General features: G+C 49.3%; 1 protein-coding gene across 1 annotated transcript in view; it reads left to right on the top strand.

Moving 5' to 3' along the window:
• Mcm10 (minichromosome maintenance 10 homolog) overlaps positions 1-20,613 on the top strand; it is a 525,621-nt gene that overhangs the window by 136,848 nt on the left and 368,160 nt on the right. The window lies entirely within an intron of this gene.

Here is a 20,613-nt window from a genome sequence, read left to right as displayed (position 1 = left end):
CGCAGGTCCCATGGGGATCTTTATGTCCGGGAAGTCGTACGCTTGATTCCACCGGGACTTAAGTCGCGACTGGAGGGATCTCATCCTGAGGCAACCATTAGGGACTAGACGGGCCAGCGATGAAAGGTGACCGAGGAAATGTAACCACGATTGGGCTCTTAAGTTCTTCTCGTCTGAGAAAAGGTCTTGCGACCTTCCTCAGCCTTGCTATCCTCTCGTCTGATGGGAAGGCTTTGTGGAGAGTGGTGTCTATGATCATGCCTAGGTATATCAGTCTTTGAGTGATAAGCAGTGAAGACTTCTCAAGATTCACCATGATCCCCAGATCTTGGCAAAGTCTCAGAAGTTTGTCTAGGTGTTGAAGAAGGGTTGACACCGAGTCTGCTAGGATTAACCAGTTTTCCAGATAACGGAGAAGACGGATGCCAATCCTGTGTGCCCAAGATGATACTAGGGTGAACACTCTGGTGAAGACTTGTGGTGCTGTGGAGAGACCGAAGCACAGCACCTTGAACTGGTACTTTCTGTTGTCTAGGCTGAATCTTATGTACTTCCTTGAAGACGGATGGACTGGGATCTGGAAGTACGCGTCCTTTAGGTCCAGTGTGCACATGAAGTCTTGCGGTCTTACTGCTAGTCTGACCGTGTCTGCCATCTCTCCATGCTGAACGGAGTTTGTTCGACAAACTTGTTCAGAGCTGAGAAGTCGATGACTGGTCTCCAGCCTCCAGACGCCTTCTTTACAAGAAACAGTCGACTGAAGAAGCCTGGAGATCCGTCGAGGACCTCTTGGAAAGCGCCCTTCTTCAACAGGGTCTGGACTTCTGCCCGAAGGGCTTGCCCCCTTGTCGATCCCATGGCAAGGGAGTTCAATGACACTGGATTCATCGTCAGGGGAGGTAGAGATGTTATGAACGGGACGCGATATCCTAGAGTGATCACGGTGATTGTCCAGGAATCGGCCACGAGTTGCTTCCACCTGTTTGAGCAACTTGTGTAGGTATCCCCCCACTGGTGGACATGCAGGGGCACTGCTTATCCTAGCATTTGCGGCCTCGGCTCATCCCTCTAGGATTCTTGCCTCCCATGGAGAACTTTTTGCCTTTCCTTTCTTTGACAGGAAAGGGCTTAGACACCAAGGTCTTCGTTGCTGTTGTCGTCTTAGTGGTCTTGACTGGACGGGACTGCTGTGGTGCTGGAGGCTTATAGGGCTTGGAAGTTAAAGCCCTATGAAGGAGGTTGTCTTGATGAGACTTCCTCCACCTCTCAGCGGCATGTTCCACATCCTTAGGCTCGAACCAGATTGATCCCACTAGGGAGGACCGTCTGAGCCTATTGCTCTCGGTGCTTGGGACCTTCTGATGGAATCTCTCAGCTACTACATCCCGACGTTTCAGGATGGTATTTGCCCACAAGTTCGAGACTTGGTGGGCCAGAAACTCGATCGTGCGAGTACCTGAGAGAAGGAAGGTTTCCCTAGCTTTCCTGGTACGTTCTTTGGAGAAATCCTCAGAACGTATCAGGATATCTAAGGTCCAACCAGATATCGATGTATAGCACATATAGCAACTTTCTCCTGGTTGAGGATCTCGGCTGCCGAGAACGAGACCTGCTGGTTGGAGTCTCTCAAGAGGGACTCCCCTGGTTAGCTCTTCCAGCGAATGGTGAAGAGGAAGAGCTAAACAAGGCTCCTCAAGGATCTCGAAGTACCTCCTCCGCTGTGCGCGAGGAGGTGGGAGGAGCTTGTTGGTGGCACCGGAACGGTTGGAGGAGGACATCTCGGAGAGCTTTTGTGAGATCTTATCCCTGGTACTCTTAACCCCTTGAGACCAGGGCAGTGCTGCACTGGTCTTGGAGGGTTTCTGAGTACCAAACACGGTCCAAAACCGTGTCTTTGCTCTCTCGAGGAGGGATCTCTGGGTCGGAAAACTCGTTGAGAGCCCTCATTAGAGTCAGAACTTGCCAAAACGCATGTTCTGACTCTTGCTGGTCTCCTCCTGCTGTAGGAACTTGCGGCGAAGTCTCCTTCTATCCCCAAAGGCTCCTCTTGGGAAGAGTCGCAGACATTCCCTGAGTGGCTAGCTGGCTCCATCCTAGTCCTAGTAAAGGACTTCGGCAATGTTTTGGAGTCCTTAGATTCCTTCCTGGGAAGGATGTAGGACTCCAACATTGACGAGGGTGGCATGTTCCTTTCAATCCCCGACTGAGTAGACCCCTCGGCGCGAGCAGAGATTTCCTCCATTGGTGCGATGGGGGAAAGTCTCTCTTCGCATGATTCCCTTGAGAACAGGAAATCTTCGTCCGAAAGGAAAGGAGAGGCAGTCTGAGGAAAAAAAGGAACCTGCCTTGAAGGTCTGCGTGGAGTCAGTTTTGCCCTTAGGGAAGTGTCCGCGTCTGGAACTCCTCTTTTTCTCTTCAAAGGGGTAGACGAAGCCACGGTTCTGTGTCCCAATTCAGAGAGGACAGGCATGAAAGCCTGCGGTACGGCTCTGATCAGTGCACCGAACCAGGGCTGTTGGCTGACAGATGCGCTGTCAGACATACCCCTGGAAGTGACAGGGATTGAGGGATCCTTGGGAGGAGTCCCCATCATTGGTGGGGTCGCCCGTGGTGGCTTTGGGATCCTGAACCCCTCTGGATGTTTCCCTTCTCCCACAATGTGCGGCGGTATGCGGTTGCGGGGAGGGGAATGAGGCGATGGCGACCTTGCCGTGCGTAATTCAGCAGTCTTGCGTGCGGGAGGATATTGACGCTCGCGCGAGGGAGAACAATGGCGCTCACGCGAGGGAGACCGTTGGCGCGCGTGCGGGAGACTGTTGGTGCGCGCGCGCGCAAGAGAAAGATCCCTAGCGTGTGGGCGCGTGGTTGAATCCTTCGGGGTGCGCGGGAGCGAGAGAGAATGTTGGCGCGCATCCTTTGGAGAGAATGGGCGAGCGTGCGCGCGTATCCTTGCAGATGCGCACGGCAGAAGGCTGTTGGGCATGTGAGCGCTGGCGCGATGGTACTGGTTGGCGCGTGGGAGAAGCAATCATTGCTGACTTCCCAGAAGTACTACTCTCAGTAGATCGTTGGCGCGCAGGTTTTTCCTGGCGCGTATGATGATGAGCAGCATGGCGCGCAGGAGAGTTGGATGTTGGGCATGTATGCGTGCAAGCACGAGACTGGTGGCACACGGGAGAGCGCTGGCGTGCAGGAGAGCGCCATTGCGCAGGAGGTTGATGGCGCGCAGGTGAATGTTGGCGCACAGCTGGACAAAGGCGCGTCGGAGAATGTTGGCGCGTAAGCGTAGGGAGCGCAGGAGAACGTGAGCGCATGTGTGCATGGGGGTGCGTATAGCGCGTGATGGAACTATGCTCCTGTTGGAGCATGTGCGCGTGTTGGCGCATACACCCTTGATGTCCTGTATTAGGGTTTAGTGATGAGCCCTGACGAGCTACTAAGGAGCGTTCGTCATGTCTCGTTGGCACGTAGCGCATATGTGGTTGGCGCGCAATAGCGTGCTTAGGTGGAGCCTTGTTAGGCCCACGTAGAAATGGTGACGGCATGTCTGTCGGATGGAAGGTCAAAGTGTCCTTTAAAAGGCCGACCTTCCACCGAAGGAGATCGCGAATGATCTGCAGAAAGGTCCAGGACCAGTGCAGAAGCAGTGATGAATGATTGGTCTCGAGGCTCCTCTGCGGTGGACTGCATCGAAGATGTTGAACTAAAAAGGAGCCTCCTCACCGCAGGTGGAGGAAGGCCTCTAAGGCGAAGAGGAAGGCGAGCCTTCCGACGAATGCGCCCTCTTGGGCCGTTGGATCAGCAAGCTGACCTTCTGCAGTCCTCCGAAGAGGAATCTCTGTAAATAATGAACTCCCCTGAGGGGGAGAAACACTAGCAGAAGAGACTGACGATGGACTTAGTTTCTCTCTCCTAGGTTGAACAGCAACGGGAGAAACTAAGCCGTCAGCTAACGTTGACTTTGGAGAGGCAGAGGTGATGGGTGATACCGCATTGTATACCTCTGACACCACAATGTCAACAAGAGACAGAGGATCAACCTCTGACGGTGACGACGAATGCTTGACAGCGGCACCCAATCGGATGTAGTTAAAGAAAAACCTCCTTGAAGGGCAAACTCGTAAGCCCCAAGGAGGACCAAAGCTGCAATGAGGAGGTTAGCGACATATCCTCCGCAGGGGGGAGGTATGGAGCTGCTTCGCTAGGGGAAGCAACATCGTCTCTCGAGTCCCGAGGTTGGTAAACAATACATCAGTCTACGCTACCACTTGACGGTCTCTCGAAAGAGACCGACCGAGTGGGACTTTTGGAGGAGGTTTGGGCAACGTAAGAAAAGGCCTTGGGTTTTTCTTCTTACAAAGAAACCTTCGAAGGAGAAATATCCCGTTTGGAGTTCTTCTTCCGTCGTCGCGAAAACCTCTTCCACTGGGAGGTAGACCACTCGCTACATTCACTACACCTGTTGTTGCTATCACACCGTTGGCCCCTACAAGAAGGACAAAGGGAGTGAGGACCAGTCTCGACCGCCGACATGAATGTTCCACAGGGGCGGTCGGGAAACCCAGGGCAGGTGCGCATGATCGCAGAGGCAAACTTCACATATACAGAACTATAAAAAGAAAAGACAAAAGCAATTAAATGGCTGCCAAATGACAGCGAGGATGAGAGGGGACACGTCTGACCACCATCCGAGCCGAGAACAAAGTGAGCTCAAGCAAAGGTGTGTGTGTGTTGGGGGGGGGGGGGTTAGCAAGCTACTCCCCTACCCCCGCTAACCAGCAGTGTGGGTAGTAAACCCTCGTTAAAAATTAATGGCTCGTCATTTCAGCTACGCCGAAAGTAATACCCCTATTAAATAGCGTTGTTTGTATTCCAGTTACGGAAAAAAGCGTGATTTGTATTCCAGTTACGGAACAACTAGTAGTTTAACAAGTAATAATAGCCAGAAATACAAAAATCTAGAGACAAATTTGCAAGATTTGCAAGTTACTATATTCAAATATTTAACATGGAAATAAACTAATCAAGTATTAAAAAGTAAGAAAAAGGGAAACCTGGGAAAGAAAATCATTTTCAGAGGAAGGGGAGACCACTAACATTCCATCACATTTCTTAACCCTAACTCGAGATTACCATCATAAGTAAATTTAGTTCCACGAAGCCACTAATCCCTCAATTGAAGGTCAATGTTTGCCAGAACTATTTACTATTAACATTATTAATTTTTCCAAGGTAAACTATAGCCCTAGTTGGAAAAGCAAGATGCTATAAGCCCAAGGGTTACAACAGGAAGGAAAGGAAACAAGGAAAAAAATAAACTACAAGAGAAATAATGATCAATCAAAAGGAAATACAGTATTTTAAAAGCAGCAACAACACTAAATTGAATCTTTCGTATACAGTGGAACCTCTACATCCGAACGTACTGTATCTACATCCGAATTTTCCAACATCCGAAGTAAAATTCGAGCAAATTTTTGACTCTACACCCGAATTTTATTTCGACACACGAAGTAAGCAATTTTCGTCGTACCGGTTGTATCCGAATTTTTCGACACGCGAAGTACAATTCGAACACGTTCCTACTCTACACCCGAATTTTTTTTTCGACACCCGAAGTAAACAATACTCGTACGCGTAATCGGTGCTCATAGCGCCTGATGTGTTTTTTATTTCCGCCGATAGAAGGCAGCACTTCGACTTCGGAGGGACCCTCAATTAGCGCGGCTTGGGTCAGTCCTCTGTTCTCGTCGGCTTCTTGCAGTTGTGCCCTGTGCGTTTTGCTATTAACTGTGTTTTAATCGTGATTTTTTACGTGCATCCTTTTACGGTAATTTACGTAAAGTATGGGTCCTAAAAGGCTTAGTTTTGCAAGTGGTAGTGGTGAGAATAGGAAGAAGGAAATGCTTTCTTTACACGCAAAGCACGAAATTATTGAAAAACATGAGCGTGAGTGAACTTGCTAAACAGTATGGCCGTAATATGTCGACGATCTCGACAATCCTTAAACAGAAGGAAGCTATTAAAGCAGTGAAACCTTCTAAGGGGATCACCATTATTTCAAAACGCCGTAGAAGAAATGGAACGACTTCTGCTAGTCTGGATCAAGGACAGAGAGATTGTTGGCGACACCATCACCGAAACCGTCATCTGCGAGAAGGCGCACGCCATCTTTACGGACTTGAAGGAGGAGAGCTCTGGGGGTGATGCTGGGAGAGTTCAACCAAACCTTCCTCAGATGATTTCAAGGCATCTCGTGGCTGGTTTGAGAAATTTAAGAAACGGTCCGGGATTCATTCAGTTGTTCGCCACGGAGAGGCTGCTAGTGCGGACACAAAGGCTGCAGCTGACTTTGTCAAGAACTTTGAAAGGATTGTGCTGGAAGAAGGCTACGTAGAGCAGCAAGTGTTTAATTGTGATGAAACCAGGCTGTTTTGGAAGAAGATGCCCAGTCGAACCTACATCACCGCCGAAGAGAAGAAATTGCCTAGGCATGAGCCAATGAAGGATCGGTTGACTCTTTCCCTACGTGCCAACGCTAGCGGGGACTTTAAAGCCAAACCCTTACTGGTTTACCATTCCGAGAACCCTAGGGCAATAAGGACCAGCTTCATGTTTTCTGGCGATCCAACTCAAAGGCCTGGGTCACTAGGCAGTTCTTTGTGCAATGGGTTAACCAAGTTTTCGGCCCTTCTGTGAAGAAGTATCTTCATGAACAGAAATTGCCTTCAAAGTGCCTGCTATGCCTTGACAATGCACCCGCTCACCCCACCGGACTTGAAGATGATATCTTCGATGAATTTAAGTTCATAAAGGTGCTGTATCTTCCACCGAATACCACCTCTATCCTCCAGCCCATGGACCAGCAAGTCATCTCTAATTTTAAGAAGCTGTACACCAAGCACTTATTTAAGCAGTGCTTTAATGTCACACAAAGCACCAACTTAACTTTGCGTGAATTTTGGAGGAGCCACTTCAACATCGTGCACTGCTTGAAGATCATAGATCAGGCTTGGGTGGGATTAACTCGACGGACCCTCAATTCTGCCTGGAAGAAGCTGTGGCCTGATGCAGTTTCTCCCCGAGATTTCGAAGGTTTTGACCCCGAACCTGATCCCGTGGTGGGTGCAGCAGAAGACTTAGAGGAAATCGTCTCCCTTGGCAAGTCCATGGGTCTGGAGGTCGACGCAGATGACGTTACGGAACTCGTCGCCGAACATCACGACGAACTTACCACAGAGGAGCTCAAGGAACTCCATGCTATGTCTGAGCACATGAGTGATGACGAGGAAGGGATCGAGGAGGTAGAACATGTGTTAGGTTCGGCGCATATAAAAGAGGTGTTAGGAAAATATCAAGACGTGGTCGACTTCATCGACAAATACCACCCAAAAAAATTGCAGGTTTGTCGTGTAGTTGCGCAGTTCGATGATGTTTGCCTAACTCACTTTCTAAACATTCTGAAAAGCCGTACCAAGCAACTATCTATCGATAATTTCTTTAAAAAAACTGCGAAGCGAACTCGTGATGAAGAGGATGTAAGTGATTCAAAGAAAACGGCAAAGAGTGAAGCGAAAGAAAGTGAAACAAAGAAAACAGCAAAGAGTAAAGCGAAAGAAATTCAATCAATTTTAAGTGTAGAGAGTGAAAGTGATTAAAATTAATCATCAAAAAGAAAAAAAAAAATGTAAAAAAAATATAAAATATAAAAAAAAAAAAAAAAAAAATATGACAAATTCGAAGATAATTTGTATTTTTCCTAACCATACAAACCTTAGCTATTTACAAAGGGTTATTACTTTTAGCGTAGCTGAAATGGCGAGCCATTAGAATTTAACGAGGGTGTATTACCCCCCGCGCTAGTTAGCGGGGGGGTAGGGGAGTGGTAGCTAGCTACCCCTCCTCCCCCTCACACACACGTGAATACTCACTTTCACTTAGAGGTAGGACTTGTCTTGGGGGACAGGGCTGGCGGGCAAATATGTGTAAATAGCTAAGGTTTGTATGGTTAGGAAAAATACAAATTATCTTCGAATTTGTCATTTGTTCCGTAACCGAAATACAAACCACGCTATTTACAAAGGGTGACTTATCCCTTAGGAAGGGTGGAAAGTCCCCAGCCATACTGGCTTTGGCTTTACCCGGGGACTCAGAATCCGAGTGAGTCGCACTCGAGAAAAGGAGTCCCTGCACCTCACAAGTTCCTTGCTCCGCAAGGAACCATGTGGCCTACGTAAGCTTGTGTGTGAAGGAAGAAGTGTGACCCGTCTTAGGCAGTTGACCTGGAGTTCCAGAAGGAACTCTGGGTTAGGACGTTCCCAATACCACCTCGTCAGGGTATGGGGGACGCGACAGTATTGACTCAATACTCGGAACACAAGGAAGCATGGTTTACCTGCAGAGGTTCGAGGTCAGCTATGCAGAGACCAGGATGCTGCTTCCCCGTAGAGGGGATGATGAAGAAAGAAGTAAGGGCCAGACATACTTCTTTCGTTCATGCAGACTAAAACCTGATAACAATGCCCTCAACCTTCTGCTACCTGTCCAAAAAGGAGCCTGAGGTTAGACCAGCTGTTGTGTAGCCACCACAGAGCGATAGAAAACGTATCGAGACTCCTGTGGGTCACGCCCTGCAGGAAGCGGGCTGCGAAGGTCATCAGACGCTTCCAGACTCCAGCTTGTAGCACCTGCGTCACAGAGTGGTATTACTCGAAGGCGAGGACGTTGTGATGTATCCAACATCGTGCTGTAGGGCGACGTGACGGGGGAGGGTTTGAAGACAGGTCGAGATGAATGTACTCGAGTCCGGGCTGAAGAGGTATACTGGTGACTCTCCCCCCATGTCCTCCATGTGTTCCCAAATCGGCTGCAACTGAGGCCAAACTGCAGCTGTTCCCAGCGCTAACCTCTCGATTCCTTACTGGCAAGAAAGAGAAGGTCTTGGGACATAACACACAGAATGGAGACTCGAAATCTTGAATGAATCGGACCGAAGGGTCGGGACCCTCAGATTCTGAGTCTAGCCAACAACTCAGGAGCGAGCCTGAATGTTGCCTTCCCCTCTTCCTTAGAAAGGGGGGAGTAGTAAGAGACCAAGAAGATTGCTTACACACTGGCCGTGGCCAGAGTGAGCAGACGACCCGAGGCGGAATACAATCCGAGGCCTGTCGTAAAAGGGTCTTGAGAAGATCTCTTAAAGGACTAAAAGTCCGAGCCATGCTCCAAGTTGGAGGTCTTCCTCCGACTAGGGCAGGGACGATCGTAGCTTCGCATGAGCGAGGATAGATCCAGCGGGCAGGAAAGTTATTCCTTTAAGCCTGAAGGTCAGGGAAAGGCTGAGCGACAGGCTTCATTGCCGAGAGCGGAAAGGAGCTTCCTCCCGCCGAAAGGCAATAAGACCGTTATTGCTGGAGAAGAGGCCTCACGGGAAGAGGTATATCTCCCACGGCACCCACCACCTTAGACTCTTCACTTTGCCTGGGAGACCCCTGTGGATGACTATCGCAGATGACGCGACCTCCGTACCGCGACTGTAGCGGGTTGTCTCTTCTAGAGGAGGAAGCGTAGTGTCTCCAGGCATGAAGCCGAAGCAATGCCCCGGTTCGGGAGAGATGTCGCAGTGTGGTTGCTTGAGTAGTCTGCGCCGTGGGAGAAGCTCTCCCGGGAGTTCCGTCAGGGGAAGCAGAGGGTCCAGAAACCGTACTGCGCATAGTCCCAGTGGAGCTCTCCCATTGAAAGGTTGACAGACAACCTGGTTTTTTTTTTTTTTTTTTTTGAGACCCATTGTCCGCAGACAAAAAGGAGGGAAGACGCAGGCGTCGAATTTGTCCCACCATCACCGGAATGCATCTTGCCAGAGTCTCGGGGTCTGAGACTGGGGGTAAGACTAGTGGAAGCTTGAGGTTCCAAGGTGTTGCGATCAGGTCCCCCAGACCAGCACTTGCTGGTTACCCAAGGTCAAAGACCCCTAGGTACACTCTGTCTATGAGGCTCTGCTCGGATAGTCTGAGAGAGACATTCCCCTGCCTGGAATGAGAGAGCCGATGGTGGAATTGAGAGAATCTCAATCATCCCGGTATCTCTACTACAAGATGTGAAGGTGTGAAAATGCGTCCCCTGCTGGTTAGAATGAAGTCGACGCGCAACGGGGCGACTTGGCAGGAGCTGTAGGATCTGAAGAGGGGCCAGACTAAGGCCCTTAAGCCTGCCTGAATGATGGAGAGGTATCCTTCAGGTCTTGACCATAGGCCTGGACCGGAACATGGCCCCCCCCCCCCCCCTTTCCTTTGACGAGTCCGAGAACCGCATCAAGAATGTGGGGAAAGGACGAGAATATCCACTACCATCGAGAGGCTCCATAGGTCAACACCCATTGCAGGTTTAATAGTTCCGCTGGTCCCATAGGGCCAGGGAGTCCGGTTAAACATTGCCTGAAGCCACCGGGACTTGGATCGCCCCACATGGAACTTATCCTGAGGCGACCGTTCGGACTATAGACGGGTCAATGAGGAAAGAAGAACTAGGAAACGTTCCAAGGTAGGGCTGAAAGCTCTGCTTGACTGAGAACAGGTACTGCGACTCTCCTCAGTCTTGCCACAGTCAACCGAAAGGAAGGCTCGGAGGATGCGGTAACAGAATCTGGCGTCCCCAGGTGGTCACCCATCCAAGTACCGACGTTACTTAACCTCGCTGGACGGACGAGAAGCGGGGTTTCCAATGTGGTAAGGCGGTTGACTCAAAATCATGGCCAGATACTCCAGATGTTGAGGCAGAGGAAGAGAAGGCTCCAAGCAAAATACCATGAGCCCACACTCATGGTCACATTCCGGAAGCTAGTCCCGGCGCTGAAGAAGGTCGAAACCCGAGCCTACCGGAGTTGACCAGCCCTCCAAACAGCAGAGGAGGCGGAAGCCTGCACCTGAGCGGCCAAGAGGAAGGCAGGGAGAGTTCTCTGGGGAAACAAACCTGCTATGCCACGGCGGGATAGCCACACTGCATCATAAGCAGGAAACTTGCAGTCTAGGCTGAATTCGACGAGCACCCTGGAAGATGGATGGAATGGAAACTGAAAGTACCCGTCCTTCCGATCCAGGGTTAAAGGAGTCCTGTCGCCTCGTTACCAGTCTGATCGATTCTGCTGGTCTACGCTGGCCGAAGTTTGTTCGACAAACTTGATCAGGACTGAGAGGTCGACTATGGACATCCCCTCTCAGATCCTTCCTTACAAGAAAGGATCGACTGAGGGGACCGGGGGTGAAGCCGTCGATGATCCTAAGGAAGACCTTCGCCTAAGGTATGGATCATTCTGCCCAACCGGGCAACTCTGCTGACGCTATGGCATAGAGGTTCAGAGACACTGAATTCGCTGACAGAGACAGCAGGCGCGATATCCTTGGCTACTCACAGAGATTGTGCGGGAATGGGCATCGGGAAGCTGTCATTCGGATGAGTAACCTTAAGCATCCTCCCAGCGAAAAAACCTGCAATCCTAGAGTTCGTGAACTCCTTTTAGGCCTATGCCCCCCCGGGGGGAATCTCCCGTGCCATCTGTTCCTGACAGGAGGAAACTGCAATTGGACACCTTGTCCCAGTTGTCGTAGCCGATAACTTAGGCCGACGTGGTTGAAAGAAAAGGGCGCTGAAGCCCTGCAGAGTCTGGAAGAAAGCGCCTTGGAGGAGTGAAACCGGAAGTCGATTTACTCCGCACAGCAGCTGTCTAAGTCTCTGTCCTTGGGCACAGACAAAACTCTTCTCAAGGATGGAAGGGTGTCTGAGGTCGTCGACCTCCACAGATGAGACACCCGAAGGAAGCCTTCAGTCAGCGCGTCCAGATGGTACAACATCGAGCTTGTCCGCAAGTAGATACTTAATGACGAAAGGCCAAGGTGTCTGAGCTCGAGAGGAGGAAAGTACCCTTGATCTTCCTGTAGCTTCCTTGAACCAAACCTCGGGCCGTAACCGAGGAGGGAAAGAACCTGGTAAGCTCCCAGAGGAAGAGGTAAGCAGTCACCCCTTGTCCGATGGAGAAATCTTGAACGGAAAGCCCCCCCGCCAAAAATCCTTCCAAGGCAGGAGAAGGAGAGAGTACTCGTACAGGAGAGGGGACCCTCGAGACCGACCTCTTGGGAACCAACTTCGCCCTGGGGGAAGTCACCACGAAGTCCACTCCTCTCTTTCTCTTCAGCGTAGGAGAGACAGCCGCTGGTTTGTTACCCTGGCCGGCGAGTACTGGTTTCATAACCCTCATTAACGCCCGTGCCAGCGGACCAAACCATGTCTGCTGCTCCAAGGACACAGAGTCCGAAATCCTCGCTAAGGTGAAAGGGATCGGGCGATCCTTTGGAGTGGACCCGACGGTACCTGCCTGAAAGAAGGTGGGGAAGAATGCTGTACTGACCTGTCTTCGTCCTGCACTACCAACCTGTGCTTGGATGGAGGTGATCCCGAGTGCCGTCTAGGAGCACGCGTCCCTGCTGCTACCACCGGCTGTGGAATTCGCCGCGAACTATGATCGCGCGAGGGCGAACGGTTGCGCAAAGGCGAACAGTCGCGCAAAGGCGAATGGTCGCGCGGGCGCGCAGGCGAGCGGTCGCACAGGCGAGCGGGCGCGCGGGCGCGCAGGCGAGCGATCGCGCGGGCGCGCAGGCGAGTGGGCAGGTAAATGAACACGTGTCCTAGGCGACGAACGCAAGCGATGGCGTGACGGCGAGGGATCGTGCTGCCGCGTAGGTGAAGAAGATCGCTGGCGATAATGACCGCGTGATGGTAAGCGATGGCGAGCAGCATGTGTAGGTGAATGATCGCGTGAAAGGGTGCAATGGTGATCAGCATCCGCAGGAGGGCGATCGTTCAGGGTTGTGCGATGATGAGCAGCATGCATAAGCGGGCAATCGTGCAGGGTTGTGCGATGGCGAGCAGCATGCGCAGGTGAATGATCGCGTGAAAAGGTGCGATGGTGATCAGCATCCGCAGGAGGGCGATCGTTCAGGGTTGTGCGATGAGGAGCAGCATGCGTAAGCGGGCAATCGTGCAGGGTTGTGCGATGGCGAGCAGCATGCGCAGGTGAATGATCGCGTGAAAAGGTGCGATGGTGATCAGCATCCGCAGGAGGGCGATCGTTCAGGGTTGTGCGATGAGGAGCAGCATGCGTAAGCGGGCAATCGTGCAGGGTTGTGCGATGGCGAGCAGCATGCGCAGGTGAATGATCGCGTGAAAGGGTGCGATGGTGATCAGCATCCGCAGGAGGGCGATCGTTCAGGGTTGTGCGATGAGGAGCAGCATGCGTAAGCGGGCAATCGTGCAGGGTTGTGCGATGGCGAGCAGCATGCGCAGGTGAATGATCGCGTGAAAGGGTGCGATGGTGATCAGCATCCGCAGGAGGGCGATCGTTCAGGGTTGTGCGATGAGGAGCAGCATGCGTAATCAGCATCTGCAGTTGAGGGTCGCGCGATGGCGATCAGCATCCGCAGTTGAGGGTCGCGCGATGGCGATCAGCATCCGCAGTTGAGGGTCGCGCGATGGCGATCAGCATCCGCAGTTGAGGGTCGCGCGATGGCGATCAGCATCCGCAGTTGAGGGTCGCGCGATGGCGATCAGCATCCGCAGTTGAGGGTCGCGCGATGGTGATCAGCATCCGCAGTTGAGGGTCGCGCGATGGCGATCAGCATGCGCAGGTGAGCTAGTAGCTGGCGAACCATGTTCCTTCAGAAGTGTTGGAGAACGTTGGCGTGCCAGCTGTAACACACGTGGGTGATCCGGAGATCGCTGGCGAGCTGATGATCGCTGACGAGCTGATGATCGCTGACGAGCTGATGATCGCTGGCGAGCTGATGATCGCTGGCGAGCTGATGATCGCTGGCGAGCTGATGATCGCTGACGAGCAGAAGGCTACGCGTGGAAGCCTGCGCAAAGAAGAAGTCCTTGACCCCGACCTGAACCGAAGTTCTAGATCGCGAGGGCGAACGTGGGCGCACAGGGCACGTAACAGGAACCGCAGGGAAGATCATCTTGAAAGCGCTGACGAACAGGAGAGCGCTGATGAGCAGAAGGGCGTGCAGGGAAACCCTGACACGCAAGGGAAGAACCCCCGTGGGGGCAACCCTTTGCCCCGAAGGAATCGTTGTCCGCCGGGAGACTGATGTCCGTCGGAAGACCGCTGTCCGTCGGGCAGACCGTTGTCCGTCGGGAAGACCGTTGCCCGTCGGAAGACGAGATCAGACTGCTGTCCATCTGCACCAAGGCGAAAGATCGAGAAAAAAAGGAGTGTAGGCTGCAAACGGAGATCCAAAAGGGCGCCTCAAGCACCCTTATAGGGAGATGAGAGGCCCTTACGACGAGGCGGACGGAGGGCCTTACGGCGAGGGAGGCCAACAGCAACAGCAACAGAAGAAACCTCCGAAGAGGAGTCTCTATGAGTGTACTCTCTCGCGAACGAAAGAGAAACACTTCGAGGAAGAGACTGATCAGCCAGTGACCTAAAAGGAGCAATCCTCCGAAGAGGAGCTCCTGCAGTTGCCCAGCCCCTTGAGCGAAACTGCAGGTGAGACCGCTCAGCACCAAGAGCATAGTCGCACGAAAAAAAGGCAAGAGAAGAACCCCCCAAAAGGGGAAAAACTCAAGCCTGGACAGGAAAAAAACTTCCCTCGGAAGGAAAGTTATCCGCCCAAGGAGGCAAGCCTCCTGACTGTTCTAAAATGAACTGGAGAGCTGTCCGTCGACACGGGAGTACTACCAGTAGAAGGAGACACGCCCCTGACGAAAATACAAGGGGGGAGGCAGCAACAGCCGAATCCCCAGGACTCAACCAGACAGCTCACACCGTTGCTATATTACAGAAACGAACTAGATCGGTAACTGTAAAAAAATAAAACAAATAATATTAGTACACATTCATTCCCCGGGAAGGCTCCGAAGAGGAATCCCGAGGGAAAGGAACAAGAATTACACAACAGGCACGTGCCCTCACAACCACTTACACTCGCGGAAGGAGAGCTGTAACCAAAACAGAATTATAACAATTATAATTATGTAACTATGTAATTATGTAATTAAAAAATGAATGAACACTAAAGAAAGAACGAAAACCCCGAAAGGAATCGTTCTACAAGCTGAAAAAAAAAAAACAACTACAATTAGATTCATAACTAATTGATACAAACGTACGCGTAGCAACCCTCCACACGGAAAGGAAGCTAGGCTACAAGGGCGTAGTAACACGTAGTAAAAGGGTGAACGACCTCAAGAGAGAGAAAGACATAAGTCAAACTCGATCGCCACCCATAAAATACGCCGTGGTGGCCTAACTGCCGAGGCCTCCACGTAGATATCGTACACTACACACACACATCTGAAAAGGAAACTTACTTATTTCTATACTCAAATATATATACAAACATGAAAACATGTTTACATATATATTGAGTAAAAGAAAAGTAAGCGATTAAGTAAAGACAAAACAGACAATGGCTGCCAAGCGAGGACCAAGACAGAGACGTCTGTCACAGTCCGAGCCAAAAGTGAAAGTGAGTATTCACGTGTGTGTGAGGGGGAGGAGGGGTAGCTAGCTACCACTCCCCTACCCCCCCGCTAACTAGCGCGGGGGGTAATACACCCTCGTTAAATTCTAATGGCTCGCCATTTCAGCTACGCTAAAAGTAATAACCCTTTGTAAATAGCGTGGTTTGTATTTCGGTTACGGAACAAAAGCTAATTTATGTTAAAGTTAACTTAGTGTAAGTTAGAATAAGTTACGGTAGTGTACTATTATCGTAGTTAACCTCTCTACCTTCTCGCCGCCCGTCCGTCTCCTCTCTGCGTAGCAAGACCAACAACGCCTGCGCTGGAGTTTCTAAGGTAAAGTGACGCTAAAAACCCGTTTCTTATTTATCATTTTTTGCTAATTCTTCTTTTTTACATGTCTATTATCTAATTTAGTGTGCATTATTCTCATGGGAAATTATGTGTAGTAGTTTAGTTATCATAGGTTTTTGGGCACAACCACGGATTAATCCTATTTCAATGTATTCTTATGGGAAAATTCGTTTCGACATCCAAACATTTTCTACATCCGAAGTTGGTTCTGGAACAGATTAAATTCGTATGTAGAGGTACCACTGCATAAACAAAAAAAAAAAAAAAAAACAATAGGAAGAGAAACAAGATTGAGTAGCATGTCCGAATGTACCCTTTAGCAAGAGAATTCTAACCCTAACCCAAGACGGTGGAACACTATGGTATTGAGAACAATAGCTTGATTTTTGAGTGTCTTCCTATAAGAGATGCTTACCATAACTAGTCTCTCTTCTACCTTTAACAAGAGGAAAATAGCTAATGAACAATTACACTGCAGTATTTAACCCCTTGAGCAAAGAAGAATTGTTTGGTAATCTCAGTATTGTCAGATGTATGTAGACAGAGAAGTGTAAAAAAATAAGGCAGATTATTCAGTGTATATGTAGGCAAAGAAAAAGTGAGCCATAACAAGAGAGGGATCCAATGTAGTACTGTCTGGCCAGTCAAAAGACCCAATATACAAATGTAAAAAAAATTAAACAAGGTAAAGCTAAAGAAACTAGTCAAATAATAATCAGGCCTGAAGGGGAATATGGAAAGGTAGACAGTAAGAACTAAGCAAAAAACACTGCAAGGTCAGATCGAAGTGTAGTGACAATGTAACAGGCTCTTGGTATATTGTAAGAGGTAAATATATGATACTTTAATTACTAGCAAAATGACAAATTCGTAGATAATTTGTATTTTTCCTAACTATACAAACCTTAGCTATTTAATAGGGGTATTACTTTCGTGTAGCTGAAATGACGAGCCATTAATTTTTAATGAGGGTTTACTACCCACACCACTAGTTAGCAGGGTAGGGGAGGGTAGCTTGCTACCTCCCCAGCCCTCTCACACACCTGTGCTTGAGCTCACTTTGCTTGGAGGTAGGACTTCAAGGGGGATAGGGCTGGCGGGCAAGTTTGGTTAAATAGCTAAGGTTTGTATAGTTAGGAAAAATGATATTTTCAATTTAAAATAAATTTTTTAATATACATACCCGGTAAATATATATGTAGCTTACGTCTCCGACGGTCAACAGATTCCAAAAACTCGCGAGCGATCGCCATGATGGTTGCTGGGTGTGACCACCAGCGCCGACTATCGGCCAGATACCGCATATATTTCCCCAGGAATTCAGTTCTTCTCAGTCCGGGTAATTATATTCAAAAATTTATTTTAAATTGAAAATATCATTTTTAAATATTAAACTTAGACGGTGAATATATATGTAGCTGATTCACACCCATGGTGGAGGGTAGAGACCAGTATTAAAACATTAAAGGAGTATATGCTCAAGAGTTTTTGACAAATATTCAAAAAACAAACTTAAGTATAGGTACCTGATAAGGAAGCTGACTCTGATGATTACTCTGCCTCATTAGTCAGCTAACCTTACGAGGCCCAGCGATCCTTTCAGGATGCTGAAAGACTCCCAGGAGCTGTTATAATCAGGGTGAACACCCCTACAACAGGACCTCATCAATACCCTTAATCTGGGTGCTCTCAAGAAACAATATTTTGACCACCCGCCAAATCAAAAGATTGCGGAAGACTTCTTAGTCTCCACATACAACCCAAAATAAGATTAAAAATTTCAAGAGAAGATAAAAGGATATTGGGATTAAGGGAATGTAGTGGTAGAACCTTCACCCACTACTGCACTCGCAGCTATGAATGGTCCCAACGTGTAGCAGTCCTCATAAAGAGTCTGGACATCTTTCAAATAATATGAAGCGAACACCGATTTGCTCCTCCAAAAGGTCGCGTCCATAATGCTTCTAAGGGATCTATTTTGTTTGAACGCTACTGAAGTTGCTACCGCTCTAACTTCATGAGTCTTAACTTTAAGCAAATTTAGATCCTTCTCACTTAAATGAGAGTGAGCCTCTCTAATCAACAGTCTAATAAAATAAGACATAGGTAAAGAGGGCTTCTTAACCGAGCACCATAAAGCCTCTGAATTACCTCGCAGCGGTTTGGTTCTAGTTAAATAAAATTTAAGAGCTCTAACTGGGCACAGAACTCTTTCAACTTCATTCCCAACAATCTCAGATAGACTGGGAAGCTCAAACGATTTAGGCCATGGACGAGACGGAAGTTCATTTTTGGCCAAAAGACCAAGCTGAAGCGAGCATACTGCTTTATTAGCGGAGAAGCCGATATTCTTGCTGAAAGCATGTATCTCACTAACTCTTTTCGCAGAAGCCAAGCTCACTAAAAAAAGTGTCTTGAGGGTAAGATCCTTAAGGGAGGCTGAATTCAACGGTTCAAACCTGTCTGACATAAGGAACTGAAGGACCACGTCCTAGTTCCAAGCAGGAGTAGAAATATGACGCTCCTTGGAAGTCTCGAAAGACTTAAGAAGGTCTTGAAGATCTTTGTTATTAGACAGATCCAAATTTCTATGCCTAAAAACTGAAGCTAACATGCTTCTGTAGCCTTTAATGGTAGATGCAGAAAGGGAGCGACCATTTCTCAGATAAAGCAGAAAGTCTGCAATCTGCGCTACAGAGGTACTGGAAGAGGAAATAGAGGAGGACTTGCACCAGTCTCTAAATACCTCCCACTTAGATTGATAGATCCTGATGATAGAGGATCTTCTAGCCCTCGCGATCGCTCTAGCTGCCTCCTTCGAAAACCCCGAGCTCTAGAGAGTCTTTCGATAGTCTGAAGGCAGTTAGACGAAGCGTGGGGAGGCTTTGATGAAATCTCTTTACATGAGGCTGACGCAGGAGATCCATCCGTAACATTAAGCTTCTTGGAATGTCTACTAGCCATAGAAGTACCTCTGTGAACCATTCTCTCGCGGGCCAGAGGGGAGCAACCAACGTCAACCTGGTCCCTTCGTTAGAGGCGAACTTCTGAAGCACCTTGTTTAGGATCTTGAACGGTGGGAAGGCATAGATGTCTAGGTGAGACCAGTCCAGCAGGAAAGCGTCTATGTGGGCCGCCTCTGGATCTGGAATAGGAGAGCAATAAGTCGGGAGCCTCTTTGTCAGAGAAGTCGCAAAGAGATCTATGGTGGGTTGACCCCATGTCACCCATAGTCTCTCGCACACATCCTTGTGTAGCGTCCACTCCGTGGGAATAACCTGTCCTCTTCTGCTGAGGCAGTCCGCTAAGACATTCATCTCCCCTTGCACGAATCTCGTCAAAAGAGAGATGTTTCGAGCTTTTGACCAAGTGAGAAGGTCCCTTGCGGTGAGGAAAAGGGAGTGGGAGTGAGTGCCTCCTTGCTTCGAGATGTATGCCAAGGCCGCGGTATTGTCTGCATTCACCTCCACCACTTTGTTTCGAACCAGACTCTCGAAACTCCTTAAAGCTAGATGGACTGCTAAAAGTTCTTTGCAGTTTATGTGAAGACTCTTTTGGTCTGCGGACCAAAGACCCGAGCATTCCAGATTGTCCAGTGTCGCTCCCCAACCCAAATCCAATGTGTCTGAAAACAACACATGGTTTGGGTTCTTGATCGCAAGAGAAAGACCTTCCCGAAGTCTGATGTTGCTGTCCCACCAAGCTAGACATGTCTTGACTGAATCGGAGATTGGAATTGAGATCGTCTCTAAGCCCTTCTCCTTGTTCCAATGGTGGTTTAGGTGAAACTGGAGAGGGAGAAGGTAGAGTCTCCCCAGAGAGATAAACTTCTCCAGCGACGAAAGAGTTCCCAGGAGGCTCATCCAAACTCTCACAGAGCAACTGCTTTTCTCTCGCAAGTGATGGTAGACGGAAAAGCCCGAAAAACTCGACTCCGTATCTCCATCCCCAAATAAAGAATAGTCTGGGATGGAGTCAATTGTGACTTCTCCACGTTCACTAGGAGACCTAACTCTTTGGTCAGGTCCAAAGTCCATTTGAGGTCCTCCAGACAGCGATGAAAGGACGACGCCCTGAGTAACCAGTCGTCCAAATAAAGGGAGGCTCTGATCCCTGACAAATGTAGAAACTTCGCTACATTTCGCATGAGCCTTGTAAAAACAAGAGGAGCAGGGCTGAAGGCCGAAGCACAGTGCTCGGAACTGATACACTACCTTTCTGTACACAAACCTCAGATAATGTTGAGTTTGGATGAATTGGAATGTGGAAGTACATTATGCATCCTGCAGGTCGAGAGAGACCATCCAGTCGCCCTCTCTTACCGCTGCTAAAACAGATTTGGTAGTCTCCATCGTGAATTTTGTTTTTACAACAAACACATTGAGAGCACTTACATCTAGCACTGGCCTCCAACCTCCTGTGTTCTTCGGAACCAGGAAGAGACGGTTGTAAAAGCCTGGGGATAGAGACGGTTGTAAAAACCTGGGGATTGAGACGGTTGTAAAAACCTGGGGATTGAAGGTCCGAGACTTTCACCACCGCCCCCTTTTCCAACAAGAGAGAAACTTGATGATGCAAAGCCTGTCTCTATGTCTCCTCTCGATACCTGGGAGAGAGGTCTATCGGAAAATTCACTAGCGGAGGTCTTCGTACAAAAGGAATTTTGTAACCCTCCTTCAGCAACAAAACTGATGCCCGGTCTGCACCCCTCTTCTCCCAGGCCTGCCAGAAGTTCGTCAATCT

This window comes from Palaemon carinicauda, chromosome 23 (genome assembly GCF_036898095.1).
Source record: "Palaemon carinicauda isolate YSFRI2023 chromosome 23, ASM3689809v2, whole genome shotgun sequence".
Lineage (NCBI taxonomy): Eukaryota > Metazoa > Arthropoda > Malacostraca > Decapoda > Palaemonidae > Palaemon > Palaemon carinicauda.
The sequence above is the reverse complement of the archived record's forward strand: the minus strand, read 5'-3'. Positions and strand labels throughout refer to the sequence as shown.